The sequence below is a fragment of the Rhinoderma darwinii genome, chromosome 5 (genome assembly GCF_050947455.1).
Source record: "Rhinoderma darwinii isolate aRhiDar2 chromosome 5, aRhiDar2.hap1, whole genome shotgun sequence".
NCBI classification, from domain to species: Eukaryota; Metazoa; Chordata; class Amphibia; order Anura; family Rhinodermatidae; genus Rhinoderma; species Rhinoderma darwinii.
Genome location: NC_134691.1, coordinates 344,422,865 through 344,438,453, shown reverse-complemented (window position 1 = coordinate 344,438,453; position 15,589 = coordinate 344,422,865). Strand labels below are relative to the sequence as shown.

At 48.0% G+C, this 15,589-nt stretch overlaps 1 long non-coding RNA gene across 1 annotated transcript; it reads right to left on the bottom strand.

The window, feature by feature from the left end:
- Positions 1–727: 727 nt before the first annotated feature.
- Positions 728–11,831, bottom strand: LOC142653103 (uncharacterized). Its single transcript, XR_012848049.1, has 3 exons — positions 11,747–11,831; positions 1,049–1,090; positions 728–948 (listed from the first exon to the last, which is right to left on the bottom strand). It is a non-coding gene; the product is annotated as an uncharacterized LOC142653103 (long non-coding RNA).
- Between the last annotated feature and the right edge of the window lie 3,758 nt (positions 11,832–15,589).

Here is a 15,589-nt window from a genome sequence, read left to right as displayed (position 1 = left end):
CACAAATCCAGAAAACGGCTCTGACTCCAGAGAATGTCTCCTGTACATCCCGGCTTCACACATCTTCTTCCTCAGCGGGTTGTTCCAGGAAATCTTGGGCTGAGTTGTCAATGCTTCTGTCTCCATCGCTTCGTCCTCTTCTTCCTCTTCTTCTTCGTCCTCTTCTTCTTCCTCCTCTTCTTCCTCTTGGTTTTCTTGCTGGTCAGTTATCTTTTCTGTTCCTTCGCTCCTCTCCTCTACTGTACTTTCCTCTTCAGAGTCACTTGTCAGGATTACTTCTTCTTCTTCCTTCTTTCTATCATCTTCTGGGTGTTGAGTGCTATTAAACAATGAGATACAATTTAATTTTACTTCCATAGGAATGTTTTTGAGTATTTACATAATGTTTGGAGATGAAATGTTCCTTACCTCGTTTTCTCACGTCCGCTGTTTTTGTCTTTGACCTGTCGTGCACGTTCTTTCCCCACCGCGGCTCTATTCCCACATTCACTGCTCTTCTCTGGAGTCCTTGGTTGAGAATCTTTCATCTCCACACGTCTTTTTTTTTTACTTTTGTCTTGATTATTCCTGACATTTTCAAAAACAAAATAAATAATTTTTAAATCACACATGAAATAATAAAATATTTATTATAAAGACCATTACTATAGATGCTGGAATTATACAAACCTTGGCATATGAGGATTATTGTAGATTATAAATCCACGACCTTTAAGGAACCCAAGGACGTTTTCTAGGCATCTTCCATCGCATACGAGCTTCGCAACCTGATGGTAGTTGATTGCAAGGCCCTTTGAAGCTACAGTCACCAGGTTTTTCTTGGCTGTAGCGACCATAGCCTTTATATCATCATCACTGCTGTATCTCATACATTTTCTGTGCAGGTGGGTACCCAAGAAATTGTCTGTCTTAAAACATATGGGGCAGGTCATTGGGGTTCTGTTTTGCCTGTTTAACAAAAAAGTATTTATTAGAGTTATATTTATATTTTTGAAGAGGATTTCTGCCAGACATATAAAATAGGAATAAGAAAGAGCAGTATACTTACACTTTGGATGTCATGTTTAGCTCTGAGATGATTGAACCAGATCTGTAAACACAACAATTAATAAAGCCTTAAAATAAAGCTGTCGGATTATAAGTCAAGAACTGAATTAATGGAAAAAGCTTTCAAAAATGCTGTAAAAGAAAAAGTTAAATTCAAAAAGGAGAAAAAAGATGGAGGAAATTCTTTAGAGATCAGTCCGGTAGAGAGAGCAGAACTTCAGTGAATCCGCAAAAGTGACTGAGGACCTGGACTCTGAACTGTCCTTTTATGTAGAAATGTCATATCCTCCGACCAGTAGGATCACTCACTTTAATTCTTCTTTTGTTTCCTAACTGGCCAATAATAAACTGTCAAATAATTCCCTTTGTTAGAACTACATGGAATCATTAGCATTTTTGGAAGGTGTGAAAACTCAGTAAGAAACCTGCGCAAGTTACTGAAAACTCCTCACAAACATCAATGTTACTTTACTAATAATGCTGAAAGTAAAGGGAAATATACAAAATATATATATATATATAGCCCCCCTGTACATATAGCCCACCCCTGTATATAGCCCCCCTGTACATATAGTCCACCCCTGTATATAGCCCCCCTGTACATATAGCCCACCCCTGTATATAGCCCCCCTATACATATAGCCCACCCCTGTATATAGCCCCCCTGTACATATAGTCCACCCCTGTATATAGCCCCCTGTACATATGGCCCACCCCTGTATATAGCCCCCCTGTACATATAGTCCACCCCTGTATATAGCCCCACTGTACATATAGCCCACCCCTGTATATAGCCCCCCATACATATAGCCCACCCCTGTACATATAGTCCACCCCTGTATATAGCCCCCTGTACATATAGCCCACCCCTGTATATAGCCCCCCTGTACATATAGTCCACCCCTGTATATAGCCCCCCTGTACATATAGTCCACCCCTGTATATAGCCCCCCTGTACATATAGCCCACCCCTGTATATAGCCCCCCTGTACATATAATCCACCCCTGTATATAGCCCCCCTGTACATATAGCCCACCCCTGTATATAGCCCCCTTGTACATATAGCCCACCCCTGTATATAGCCCCCCTGTACATATAGTCCACCCCTGTATATAGCCCCCCTGTACATATAGCTCACCCCTGTATATAGCCCCCCTGTACATATAGCCCACCCCTGTATATAGCCCCCCTGTACATATAGCCCACCCCTGTATATAGCCCCCCTGTACATATAGCCCACCCCTGTATATAGCCCCCCTGTACATATAGTCCACCCCTGTATATAGCCCCCCTGTACATATAGCCCACCCCTGTATATAGCCCCCTGTACATATAGTCCACCCCTGTATATAGTGCTCCACAGATAGCCCACCCCTGTATATACTATATACAGGGGTGGGCTGTCTGTGGAGCACTATATACAGGGGTGGACTTTATGTACAAGGGGGCTATATACAGGGGTGGGCTTTCTGTGGAGCACTATAGGGGGAGATATTTGTGGGATACTATATACAGGGGTGGGCTCTGTCTACAGGGGGACTATATCTACAGGGGGACTATATCTACAGGGGGACTATATTTACAGGAGGACTATATCTACAGGGGGACTATATCTACAGGGGGACTATATCTACAGGGGGACTATATCTACAGGAGGACTATATCTACAGGAGGACTATATCTACAGGGGGACTATATCTACAGGAGGACTATATCCATTGCTTCTAATTGTACCTGTGTCCTTGCGACACAGGTAAAATTATAGTAAAATTATAGTAAAATTATAGTAAAATTATAGGGCGCTGGCACCCCCTCTAAACTGTGCTCGGGGCACGTGCCCCGCCTCCCCTCCCCTAGCTACACCCTGCCACACACATATTGCCCCCTGTAGTGCCCCTACACAGTATGATGTCCGCTTAGTGGCCTCCACGGAGTAGAATGCCCCCACAGTCCCCCTAGTAGAAAGTGCCCCCTGTAGATTGTGCCGTACAGCCTCCCTGTAGACAGTGCCATAATCCCCCACCTCCTCCTTGTAGACAGTGCCATACAGCCCCCATCTGCCCCTTGTAGTGTCATACAGCCCCACCTCCCTCTTGTACACAGTGCCCCCCACTGCCCCCTTGTAGACATTGTCATACAGCACCCACCTCCCCATTGTAGAAAGTGACATACAGCCCCCACATCCCCCTTGTAGACCGTGCCATACAGCCCCCCAAATCCCCCTTGTAGACAGTGCCATACAGCCCCCACCTCCACCTGACAGGATCCTTGCGTAGGCCGGCTTGATCCAGAGATGTCATCACGCCGACTGCGCAGGGATCCTGTCCCTGCGCCTCATAGGCTGCAGGCGCCTCTGTAGCCTGTTACAGAGTTTCCCAACCTTTTCGGACTTGAGCCACCCCTGGAAAAAAAAATTCCTCAGGGCCCCCCTAACAAAAATTGTTTCGAGAAAGACAGAAAATAGCTAAAAATAAGCACTACATTCTTAGGGTATGTTCACACAGCGTTTTATGTAAGGCAGAAAAAATCTGCTTTTGAATTGACAGCGTTATTTGATGGGGTTTTTTTTGCGTTTTTTTTTTAAGCCGTTGAAGCGAATGCAAAAGACGCAGCAAAAAAAGCTCCAAACGAGGAACGCAGCTATTTTCTTCCTATTAATTTCAATTGGAGGTCAGAGGTGGAAACCACTTGAAGACCATCAGCCCCCCACTCACAGTAATGACCATCAGCCCCCCAATCACAGTAATGACCATCAGCCCCCCAATCACAGTAATGACCATCAGCCCCCCACTCACAGCAAAATGACCATCAGCCCCCCCACTCACAGTAAAATGACCATCAGCCCCCCCACTCACAGTAAAATGACCATCAGCCCCCCACTCACAGTAAGGCTGGGTTCACACACACTATTTACGGACGTAATTTGGGCGTTTTAGCCCCGAATTACGTTGAAAATGCGGCTCAAAAGCGTCGGCAAACATCTGCCCATTCATTTGAATGGGTCTTACGATGTTCTGTGCCGACGGTCATTTTTTTTATACGCCGCTGTCAAAAGACGGCGCCTGTCACTTCTTGGGACATAATTGGAGCCGTTTTCCATTGGCACTATAGAAAAACAGCTCCAATTACGTCCGTCATGGACGCAGCGAAAAGCGCCTGCACATGCCATTACGGCTGAAATTCCGGAGCTGTTTTCTCCTTAAAACAGCTCTGTAATTTCATCCGTAACGGAGGCTGCCCTGTGAACAGATGACCATCAGCCCGTCCACTCACAGTAAAATGACCATCAGCCCGCCACTCACAGATGCCCTCTGTAGATATGTCACACAGCCCCCTGTACGTCGTGCCACACAGCCCCCTTGCTGCACAGCCCCCTTGTAGGTAGTGCCACAAATGCCCCCTTGCTGCACAGCCCCCTTGAAGGTAGAGCTACACAGCCCCCTGTAGGTAGTGCCACACAGCCCTCTTGTAGGTAGTGCCACAAGGCCCCCTTGTAGGTAGTGCCACACAGCCCCCTTGTAGGTAGTGCTACACAGCCCCCTGTAGGTAGTGCCACACAGCCCTCTTGTAGGTAGTGCCACACAGCCCTTTTGTAGGCCATGCCACACAGCCCCCTGTAGGTCATGCCACACAGCCCCCTGTAGGTAGTGCCACACAGCCCCCTGTAGGTCATGCCACACAGCCCCCTGTAGGTCGTGCAACACAGCTCCTTTGTAGGTAGTAGGGATGTCACGACACCTGAATTTGGACTTCAATACCGATACTTCGTGTAGTATTTCGATTTCGATACCAAAACGATACTTTGCCAACAGTAATAAAAAAAAAGTTCTTCCATCTTCTGATGTGAGGCGCGAGGTGTGATGCTGAATTTAACCTCCATTTGCCTCACATTAATAGTAATTAACCCCATCATGTTTCTCAGTCATAATGGGTTAATGTGTGAGGTACATGATGGGGTTAATTACTATTAATTTGAGGCACATGGAGGTTAAATTCATCGCACCTCGTGCCTCACATTAATAAGTGAAAGAAGTTTTTTTTTTTTTTTTTTTACAGCGTACACATCATAAATGACGCAAAAAAAGTGTTGTGCAGGTTATTACGGCCGCGCCAATACCGAATGTGTGTATTTTATATATTGAGACTTATTTTAATGCTTATTGTAAAAAAGGGGTATGTGTATTTTTTTAAATGTAACATTACTTTATGTTTTTACTTTATTTTTAAATTTTAATATACTGCATATATCAGATATACGCCAGTACATTAGCCGATGTATGTATAGTACACAGGCAGTTGTTAGGACGTACCTAAGTATGCCCTAACAACAGGAAATATGGTAGGACAGCCCTGGGGTCCTTCAATAGACCCTGGGCTGTCTGCCCATATAAGGTATGGCCCTCGATCGCGTCACAGGAATTCCCTGTGACGCAATCCAGGGGCATCCCCCCTCCTCACTTTCCCCTGAATGCTGCAGTCAGTTTTGATCGCAGCATTCAGGAGAATAGCGGCGGAGATGAGCGGTTTCTCTGATCTCCGCCGTTAGAGATGTGTAATAGTCAGTGTTCCGCTCCTGACATTAAGTGCATGCGCGGTCAGCATGAGGTAATGCGGCCGGCGCTGCACTAATGAGTGGCGGCGCAGACGCCGAAGACAGAACACAGGGGGTATTTTGCAGTGCGGATGCCATGTTCAGTTTTCAGTGCCGCCGCTCATTAGTGCAGCGCTGGCCGCATCGCATCATCCTCGCGGCGCGCACATGTCAGGACTCAGGAGCGGGGCAATGGCTGTATTACACAGCCGCAGCCCCGCTCTCATCATGTATTACTATACTTACCGGTGTGGGTCGAACCATTTGGGGATGCACAGTATCGAAACAGTATCGAAGTTGTGCATCCTTAGTAAGTAGTGCCACAAATCACCCCCTTGCCGCACAGCCCCCTTGTAGGTAGTGCCACACAGCCCCCGTGTAGGTAGTGTCACACAGCCCCCGTGTAGGTAGTGCCACACAGCCCCCGTGTAGGTAACACTCCCTTCCTGTAGATAGCGCCACTGTAGCTCCCTGTGGCTGGGGATTCCGCTCCTTGACCGAGTGCTTGATGTCTCTGTCCATATATGAACAGTGACATCAGGGGCAACTAACTCCTGAAGCGGAATCCCTGTCCACAGCAATGCAGACGTTGTGACCGGGGATTCCACTGCAGGAGAAGCCCCTGATGTCTCTGTCCATTTAGTCGGGGGTGCTATCTACAGGGGGTCCTCCTACTCACATCCACTTGGCGCTATGAGGAGGAGGAGAGAAAGCACGTCCGTGGCAGTTGTCCAGAGGAGTGTCGTGGCCCCCCTGGAGGGTTCTCATGGGAACCTCATGTTGGGAACCACCAGCCTAGTAGATCACAGAGCAGGGAGAGACCTCCCTGCTCTGCTATAGTGTTCAATAGTGTCTGCGTCTTTAGCAGGGCCGTATTTACAACTCACGCTGCCCTAGGCACTAAGCCTGAATATACCCCCATTAAAGGCCTATTTAGTTGAGCCAATTATCATCATGATTCGCCAGTTTCTGACCAATTATAATGATATTTGGTCAGTGTTAACAAAGGGGAAGATCAATGATAAAAACTTTGCTTATCGTTAACAGGTTCCCGACCGCTGGCTGTATTTTTACGGCCAGCGGTCAGGGTCTCTGAAGTCCGCCGTATACTCTAATTACGGCGGCACTTCAGAGACTGTGCACGTGCGATCGCGTGCACACAGCTCTATGCCCTGGCTGTTGCTAACAGCCATGGGCACTGGGCAGAATGTCAGGGGCCAATCTTTTGGCCCCTGAACATGTGATCGCTGTGACAACCAATCACAGCGATCACATGCATTTGTACGTATAAAACAGTGTGCACACCATCGCGTGCACACAGCCCTGTGCCCATGCTGTTGCCAACAGTTCTGGGCACTTGGCAGAGTATCAGGGACCAATCTGATGGTCCCTGAACATGTGGTCGCTGTGAAAACAGCGACCACATTTGACTTATTTTGACTTTTCTGGCAGCAAATCTCCTGCCTCTTTTCTTCTCGTCAAACATTGTTTCAGTTTGAGGAGAAGAAGAGACTCGAGAGAATCTGCCAGAAGATTACAGTGAAAAAAAATACAGTTACACTATAAAACATTCTCTGTATAGATAGATTTCTATCTATCTATACAATCTATCCATCTATCTTTTTTTCTATCTATCTACCTTTCTTTCTTTTATTCTATTAGAATAGGCAGGTAGGGAGTATATAATTATATATATATCCACATATATATATAGCAATAGTGGTTTATTTTTTTGTTAGCGGTAGTGTAGATATACAGTGAAGGAAATAAGTATTTGATCCCTTGCTGATTTTGTAAGTTTGCACGCTGTCAAAGACATGAACAGTCTAGAATTTTTAGGCTAGGTTAATTTTACCAGTGAGAGATAGATTATATTTTTTTTAAAAAACAGAAAATCACATAGTCAAAATTATATATATTTATTTGCATTGTGCACAGAGAAATAAGTATTTGATCCCTTTGGCAAACAAGACTTAATACTTGGTGTCAAAACCCTTGTTGGCAAGCACAGCAGTCAGACGTTTTTTGTAGTTGATGATGAGGTTTGCACACATGTTAGATGGAATTTTGGCCCACTCCTCTTTGCAGATCATCTGTAAATCATTTAGATTTGGAGGCTGTCGCTTGGCAACTCGGATCTTCAGCTCCCTCCATAAGTTTTCGATGGGATTAAGGTCTGAAGACTGGCTAGGCCACTCCATGACCTTAATGTGCTTCTTTTTGAGCCACTCCTTTGTTGCCTTGGCTGTATGTTTCGGGTCATTGTCGTGCTGGAAGACCCAGCCACGAGCCATTTTTAATGTCCTGGTGGAGGGAAGGAGGTTGTCACTCAGGATTTGACAATACATTGCTCCATCCATTCTCCCATTGATGCGGTGAAGTAGTCCTGTGCCCTTAGCAGAGAAACACCCCCAAAACATAATGTTTCCACCTCCATGCTTGACAGTGGGGACGGTGTTCTTTGGGTCATAGGCAGCATTTCTCTTCCTCCAAACACGGCGAGTTGAGTTAATGCCAAAGAGCTGAAATTTTAGTCTCATCTGACCACAGCACCTTCTCCCAATCACTCTCAGAATCATCCAGATGTTCATTTGCAAACTTCAGACGGGCCTGTACATGTGCCTTCTTGAGCAGTGGGACCTTGCGGGCACTGCAGGATTTTAATCCATTACGGCGTAATGTGTTACCAATGGTTTTCTTGGGGACTGTGGTCCCAGCTGCCTTGAGATCATTAACAAGTTCCCCCGTGTAGTTTTCGGCTGAGCTCTCACCTTCCTCAGGATCAAGGATACCCCACGAGGTGAGATTTTGCATGGAGCCCCAGATCGATGTGGATTGACAGTCATTTTGTATGTCTTCCATTTTCTTACTATTGCACCAACAGTTGTCTCCTTCTCACCCAGCGTCTTACTTATGGTTTTGTAGCCCATTCCAGCCTTGTGCAGGTCTGTGATCTTGTCCCTGACATCCTTAGAAAGCTCTTTGGTCTTGCCCATGTTGTAGAGGTTAGAGTCAGACTGAGTCATTGAGTCTGTGGACAGGAGTCTTTTATACAGGTGACCATGTAAGAGCTGTCTATAATGCAGGCACCAAGTTGATTTGGAGGGTGTAACTGGTCTGGAGGAGGCTGAACTCTTAATGGTTGGTCGGGGGTCACATACTTATTTCTCTGGGCACAATGCAAATAAATATATATCATTTTGACAATGTGATTTTCAGTTTTTTTTATATATAATCTATCTCTCACTGGTAAAATTAACCTAGCCATTCTAGACTGTTCATGACTTTGACAGTGGGCAAACTTACAAAATCAGCAAGGGATCAAATACTTATTTCCTTCACTGTATATACCAGTTAGTTTGTGTGTTTTATAAAAAAAATAAAAAAATTTGTTTAGCTAGTGTTAGTTACGTTATGGCGAGGAAGTTGTTTAGCGCGGCGGAGGCGTACGCCATGCTGTGGTCTGAGTCGGAGACCGCATCAGAGATGGCGTCAGAGATGGAACCTGTTTTGGGCAGCGACGATGATCGCGTCACTTCAGGTTCATCTTCAGGGGACGTTGTCCCTGATGCAGTTGAAACTGCAGAACATGAAAGCGCAGGGCCTAGTAGCGCTGTAGCACGGGACAGCCTGGTCCCTCCAGTCCAGGCTCTTGTATGGGCACCTGCCCCATCTTTTGGGCCTAGAATCCACGGATTTACTGCCACTCCTGGCATAACCGTGGACAATACAAATTTTGTCCAAATGGATTACTTCCATTTATTTATAACGGACGACATCCTAAATCAGATTGTCCACGAAACGAATTTATATGCCACGCAATATATAAGGCAGAAACCTTCATCCACCCATGCCAGAGATTGGACGCCCACCAATTTGCAGGAATTAAAAAAAATTTGGGGGCTCACCGTAAATATGGGTATTGTCAAAAAGCCCTCCATTAGGTCTTACTGATCAACAAGACCCGCCCAAGCCACCCCAGTATATTCTGCAGTAATGCCCAGGTCTCGTTATGAGACAATAATGAGGTTCCTCCACTTCACTGACAACGCACAGGCCCCCCCAAGTACCGATGCAAACCGGGATCGGTTGTTCAAAATTACACCACTGATAAATTCCCTGAATAATTTATTTCTGCAACTCTACACCCCTGAGCAGAATGTAAGCGTGGACGAATCCCTCCTCAACTTTCATGGCAGACTTAGCTTTCGCCAATATCGACCTTCCAAAAGGGCAAGATATGGCGTTAAGCTCTACAAATTGTGTGAAAGTGGGTCAGGATATACCAGCGGGTCAGGATATACCAGCGGGTCAGGATATACCAGCGGGTCAGGATATACCACCGCCTTCAGAATTTATGAAGGGCGGGACCACTCAATAAATGTTCCTGGATGCCCCCTGATCTTTCCACCAGCAGTAAGATCGTGTGGGAGATAATGCAGCCTCTGCTTCACAAGGGGTACCACCTGTACTGTGATAATTTTTATTCCAGTTTGCCCCTGTTTAGGCATTTGCATGCTGCAAGGACTGGGGCATGTGGTACCATGCGCAAAAACCGAATTGGTTTTCCGCAGCAAATAGTGGGGAAGTGCATGGTAAAGGGGGACTCCTGTGCTGATGCATCTGAGGAATTGCTGGCAATCAAGTTCAGGGATCGCAAAGACGTGTATGTGCTAAGCACGATTCATACCGCAGGAACAGTGGCAGTGAGGGAAAGAGGGGCAACATCGGACAAGCACACACCAGTGAGCGCCTCCGAATATAACAAGTACATGGGGGGGGGGGATTTAAGCGACCAGGTTTTACAGCCCTATTTAGTGAAGCGAAAAACAAAAACCTGGTACAAAATTTATCTGTTACAGGTGGCCATCCCGAGAATGCCCCCAGTCTGAGGATGTCACGCGACTGACTGAAAGACACTTCATCAGTCGTATTCCCCCAAGACCAACCAGAAGTAACCCCCAGAAAAAGTGCCGCGTCTGCAGAAAAGACGGGCACCGCAAAGATTCCCGATATTTCTGTCCCTCATGTCCCTCGCAACCAGGCCTGTGCATTGAGCCATGTTTTAAAAAATACCACACTGTTCTGCATTATTAGATTTTAGTTAATTCGTTGAAAATATATTTGCCCTACATTACGTTTTTATTTTTCCCCTGATTTTACTCCAAGGGTGGGGGAGGGAATGGGTGGGGGGTGGATGTCATGTTTGCATATTCTCTAAAGTTCATCTGCTGGAGAGCCCCGTGTGCATAAACCTGCAATTTCTTATTTTAGAAAACCCCAAAAAATAAATTCCCATTATACCCCTAGATGAATATTTTGGGATTTCGGCTTCGAGAGCAGATATTTGGAAGTGTTATAGAAACTCTGTTGAGTTTTGTAAAACCAGCTTTGAAAAAAAAGCGATTTGTGAAATAATCTTCTTCTATCGTCCGCCCTCCGACATCTCTATGTGATAATAAGGCCACATATTTGGTATCCCCGTGCACGGGAGAAGTGGCAGAATGTGAAAGGAGATGAATTTTGTCCGTGGTCTATACCGTGTGTGAAAAATGCTCAAGTAAACTGACGCATTTGCTAAAAATAGCAAATTTTATTTTGTTCCATCTTATTCAAGAAACTTTCAGAAGAAAACTGGACTGTCCAAAAATATGATAAACCCCTTGAAGGAAACCTTGTGGGGTCTACTTGTGTGAATGAAGTCATTTATGGGGTGTTTCTAATGTTTCAGCAGCATTAGGCCCCCCAGAAAACAGTATGCGGCTATAAAATCAAGTGCAGAATTCCTGGACCGAAAAGGCCAAAAAGCCTCCTTTTATGCCAAGCCCTGGCACATGCCCGCTCAGTGAATAAGGCCACATATTTGGTATCCCCGTGCACGGGAGAAGTGGCAGAATCTGAAAGGAAATTAATATTGTCCGTGGTCCATTCTATGTGTGAAAAATGCTGGCCTAAACTGACACAATTGCTAAATTCTTGCATTTTTTTCCAATTTTGCCCACTTTAGAGAAAAAAAATAAAAATGATATATACTGACAAATGCCACTAAAACAAAGCCCTGTCTGTCCTTTAAAAAGAGTGTAAATTCAAAGATGACCTTTATTCACCTGCTGAGTTACAGTCATCTAAAGAAGCGCAAAGCAAAGTTGTGACATGTTCTCTGGTCATTTATCTGTAAAACAGCCCAGTCCTTAATCGGTTAATCTCAAATGAGAAAAAAAAAAAGTAATACACCCGGCCGTAGTCATAGCGATGCGTATTCTGCTCTGAGCGTAGCCCCGCCTCCAGGGTTGACGATGCATCCCATGTGACCGCTGCAGCCAATCAAAGGCCAATCAAAGGCTGCAGTGGCCACATGGACTACAGCGTCATCGCAGGAGGCGGGGCTACGCTCAGAGAGGGAGGGACTACGGTCGGGAGTATTAGCTTTTTTTTAAATTTATTTCTGCAGTCTTTCCGCTAAAAAAACTGCACCAAAATTTGGTGCTGTTTTTCAGGTGAAATTCCCTGCGGTTCTCGGGACGTGTACGCTGTGTGGTTTTACGTATCCGCCCTGTGTGTTCCTACCCTTATAATCAAGATGCTCTCCCCACAAAGTATTATCTCTAAGGGCTTATTCAGACGAACGGAAAAAACGCCCGTGCAACGCGCCTGATTTTAACGCGCGTGGCACGGACCTATATTAGTCTACGGGGCCGTGCAGACATGTCCGTGAGTCCGCTGCGTAAAAGTCACGACATGTCCGTTCTTTGGGCGTTTTTCGCGCATCACGCACCCATTGAAGTCAATGGGTGCGTGAAAAACCACGCGCACCACACGGAAGCTCTAACGTGCGACCAGCGTGATTCGCGCAACAGCTGTGAAAAGGATGAATCAAAACAGAAAAGCACCACCTGCTACAAACATCCAAACGGAGTGTCATAATGATGGCGGCTGCGCAAAAACCACGCAGCCACGCATCATATGCTGCTGCCGCACGGAGCTGTCAAGTGCATTTTGCGCAGGCAAAAACGCCGCGCTCGTGTGAATCCAGCCTAAGGGTAAGGCCACACGGAGCAGCCCTGACACGGTCGCAACGCAGCGAACAACCACGCCGGCACCATGTTCAGTGCGGCTGTCAAACAGCCTGTTAGTGGCCGCACGTATTCCGGTTACACGCGCACTGCCGCTCTATTCATTCTCTATGGGAGCGCCGGAGATAGCGAGTGCAGTGTTCTGCTTTTTCCGGCGCTCCCATAGAGAATTGATAGGAGGTAAGTTGTTGTAATTTGCAAAATCGTGCGGCTATAAAGGGTGTATTAATTCATGGCCGCACGATTTTGCAGATAAAGGGACGGTTTACCCGCGTTAACGTGCGGCCATGAATTAATACACCCTTTATGGCCACACGATTTTGCAAATTACAACTTACCCCCTATCAATTCCCTATGGGAGCGCCGGAAAAAAGCAGAACACTGCACTCGCTATCTCCGGCGCTCCCATAGAGAATGAATGGAGCGGCAGTGCGCGTGTAACCGGAATACCCCTTAACGAGGTATTTGACAGCCGCTCCTACATAGTGCCAGCGCGGTTGTTGGCCGCGTTGCGACCGTGTCAGGGCCGCTCCGTGTGGCCGTACCCTAAAGAATCCTTTCTCCCCATACATAACGCTAAGTTCCCCTCCCCCATGATTCATAATAAGCTCCTACACCACTAAATAAACTATACAGAAGTCCCCCTCCCCACAAAATACATGTATAAAGAATCCCCCCCCCCCACACTCCTATAGCATTTAGGGCAATGTCCCCTCACCTTCAAGATCGATCTGTAAAAATACACACAAATCACCTCTAACCTAGTCTCCCCTCCCCCACAAAATCCATCTTTGCAAAAAACAAACATCCTGTTACACAGCACATAAAGCCCCCTCTCTCCCCCTCCCTCACACATCACATAAAGCCCCCTCTCTCCCCCTCCCTCACACATCACATAAAGCCCCCTCTCTCCCCCTCCCTCACACATCACATAAAGCCCCCTCTCTCCCCCTCCCTCACACATCACATAAAGCCCCCTCTCTCCCCCTCCCTCACACAGCACATAAAGCCCCCTCTCTCCCCCTCCCTCACACAGCACATAAAGCCCCCTTTCTCCCCCTCCCTCACACAGCACATAAAGCCCCCTCTCTCCCCCTCCCTCACACATCACATAAAGCCCCCTCTCTCCCCCTCCCTCACACAGCACATAAAGCCCCCTCTCTCCCCCCCTCACACATCACATAAAGCCCCCTCTCTCCCCCTCCCTCACACAGCACATAAAGCCCCCTCTCTCCCCCTCCCTCACACATCACATAAAGCCCCCTCTCTCCCCCTCCCTCACACATCACATAAAGCCCCCTCTCTCCCCCTCCCTCACACAGCACATAAAGCCCCCTCTCTCCCCCTCCCTCACACAGCACATAAAGCCCCCTCTCTCCCCCTCCCTCACACATCACATAAAGCCCCCTCTCTCCCCCTCCCTCACACATCACATAAAGCCCCCTCTCTCCCCCTCCCTCACACATCACATAAAGCCCCCTCTCTCCCCCTCCCTCACACATCACATAAAGCCCCCTCTCTCCCCCTCCCTCACACAGCACATAAAGCCCCCTCTCTCCCCCTCCCTCACAAGCACATAAAGCCCCCTTTCTCCCCCTCCCTCACACATCACATAAAGCCCCCTCTCTCCCCCTCCCTCACACAGCACATAAGCCCCCTCTCTCCCCCTCCCCTCACACATCACATAAAGCCCCCTCTCTCCCCCTCCCTCACACATCACATAAAGCCCCCTCTCTCCCCCTCCCTCACACAGCACATAAAGCCCCCTCTCTCCCCCTCCCTCACACTGCACATAAAGCCCCCTCTCTCCCCCTCCCTCACACATCACATAAAGCCCCCTCTCTCCCCCTCCCTCACACAGCACATAAAGCCCCCTCTCTCCCCCTCCTCACACATCACATAAAGCCCCCTCTCTCCCCCTCCCTCACACAGCACATAAAGCCCCCTCTCTCCCCCTCCCACACACAGCACATAAAGCCCCCTCTCTCCCCCTCCCTCACACAGCACATAAAGCCCCCTCTCTCCCCCTCCCTCACACAGCACATAAAGCCCCCTCTCTCCCCCTCCCTCACACTGCACATAAAGCCCCCTCTCTCCCCCTCCCCACACATCACATAAAGCCCCCTCTCTCCCCCTCCCTCACACAGCACATAAAGCCCCCTCTCTCCCCCTCCCTCACACAGCACATAAAGCCCCCTTTCTCCCCCTCCCTCACACATCACATAAAGCCCCCTTTCTCCCCTCCCTCACACATCACATAAAGCCCCCTCTCTCCCCCTCCCTCACACTGCACATAAAGCCCCCTCTCTCCCCCTCCCTCACACAGCACATAAAGCCCCCTCTCTCCCCCTCCCTCACACATCACATAAAGCCCCCTCTCTCCCCCTCCCTCACACAGCACATAAAGCCCCCTCTTCCCCCTCCCTCACACAGCACATAAAGCCCCCTCTCTCCCCCTCACTCCACATCACATAAAGCCCCCCCTCTCTCCCCCTCCCACACACATCACATAAAGCCCCTCTCTCCCCCTCCCTCACACAGCACATAAAGCCCCCTCTCTCCCCCTCACACATCACATAAAGCCCCCTCTCTCCCCCTCACACAGCACATAAAACCCCCTCTCTCCCCCTCCCTCACACATCACATAAGCCCCCTCTCTCCCCCTCCCTCACACAGCACATAAAGCCCCCTCTCTCCCCCTCCCTCACACATCACATAAAGCCCCCTCTCTCCCCCTCCCTCACACAGCACATAAAGCCCCCTCTCTCCCCCTCCCTCACACAGCACATAAAGCCCCCTCTCTCCCCCTCCCTCACACATCACATAAAGCCCCCTCTCTCCCCCTCCCTCACACATCACATAAAGCCCCCTCTCTCC